This window comes from Bombina bombina, chromosome 3 (assembly GCF_027579735.1).
Source record: "Bombina bombina isolate aBomBom1 chromosome 3, aBomBom1.pri, whole genome shotgun sequence".
Taxonomy (NCBI): domain Eukaryota; kingdom Metazoa; phylum Chordata; class Amphibia; order Anura; family Bombinatoridae; genus Bombina; species Bombina bombina.
In genome coordinates this window covers 596354599-596356504 of record NC_069501.1, presented here as the reverse complement: position 1 = coordinate 596356504, position 1906 = coordinate 596354599, and positions in this window count along the sequence as shown.

The following is a 1906-nucleotide window of genomic DNA, read 5'->3' as shown; positions in this document are numbered from 1 at the left end:
TAACTACGTAGAATAGTTACTAAATAGTTATTAACTATTTAATAACTACCTAGCTAAAATAAATACAGATTTACCTGTAAAATAAACCTAACCTAAGTTACACTAACACCTAACACTACACTACAATTAAATAAATTCCCTAAATTAAATACAATTAACTAAATTAAATAAAATTAGCTAAATTACAAAAAACCCACTAAATTACAGAAAATAAAAACAAATTTCAAGATATTTAAACTAATTACACCTAATCTAATAGCCCTATCAAAATAAAAAATCCCACCCAAAATAAAAAAAAAAACCTAGCCTAAACTAAACTACCAATAGCCCTTAAAAGAGCCTTTGTGGGGCATTGTTTCAAAGAAATCAGCTCTTTTACCTGTAAAAAAAACACAAACAACCCCCCAACAGTAAAACACACCACCCACACAACCAACCCCCCCAAATAAAACCCTAACTAAAAAAACCTAAGCTCCCCATTGCCCTGAAAATGGCATTTGGATGGGCATTGCCCTTAAAAGGGCATTTAGCTCTATTGCAGCCCAAAGTCCTAACCTAAACATAAAACCCACCCAATACACCCTTAAAAAATCCTAACACTAACCCCTGAAGATCCACTTACCGGGAGAAGTCTTCATCCAAGATGTCCTCAACGAAGCCGGCAGAAGTGGTCCTCCAGATGGGAAGAAGTGGTCCTCCAGAGGGGCAGAAGTCTTCATCCAGACGGCATCTTCTATCTTCATCCTTCCAACGCGGATCGGCTCCATCTTCAAGACATCCGGCACGGAGCATCCTCTTCAATCAATGTCTTCTTCTGTAATGAAGGTACCTTTAAGTGACGTCATCCAAGATGGCGTCCCTTAGATTCTGATTGGCTGATAGAATTCTATCAGTCAATCGGAATTAAGGTTGAAAAAATCCTATTGGCTCATGAACAGCCCTTATCAGAGCCCCAAATAAAGGCGACGCCTCATCACAGATTCGTACTTCTGAGGTTGTGTGGCTATCCGGCTGTAATTTCAGGGTGAGCAGACTTTTTTGACCGGCTAACCTGGCGTCACATATCGGGTAATCAGGAGGGGAGGATTTTATCAAAGGCAGACCTGGTTTAGAGGACGTAATCCTACGATCAGGTTCCCTTCTTGATCTAAGTAGCATTGTCTGTGGGGAGTCTTTATTAGATTGTGCTGCAAAGAGAAGGTTACTCAGGTCTTCCTCCAGGCTCTGGAAATGGACGTATATGAGCTGGGTCATTCTTTGCTCCCATCTGTCTATAGCTTCCATTTCTTTATAGCAGATTCAGGTGAAGTCACTCTGTAAAACTCTGGTTCTGATTACTGCTGCTTCACAAGTATAGATTACTGGCTTTTGTATAATATTCCGCTTTAATCTCAAGATAAAGCTGTAAAGGTGATATATGAAATTGTAGTCAATAGGAACTGCTCAACCCGGATAAACCGGGGGGGAGGGGGGGGGGGTTAGGCAAAGGCCGCAGGCACTTGTGTGTCTCCACTGAAGACCTCGCCGTTCCGGTTCCCGGAGTCACTGATAATCAGTGGATTTATCTGCTTATCCTTGCAGCCTCAAAGTAAAGCAGCCATCTTGGCTGAAACTCAGAAGCGTTCCTAGAGGTTAATAAATTTAATATAATGGCAGCGACGTTGGGGGCGGCAGATTAGGGGTTAATAATGTAGTTAGGTGGCGCGATGTTAGGGACGGCGGATTAGGGGTTAATAATATTTAACTAGTGTTTGCGATGCGGGAGTGCGGCGGTTTAGGGGTTAATATATTTATTATAGTAGTGGCAATGTCCGGAGCGGCAGATTAGGGGTTAAGAATTTAATTTTAGTGTTTGCGATGTGGGAGGGCCTCGGTTTAGGGGTTAATAGGTAGTTTATGGGTGTTA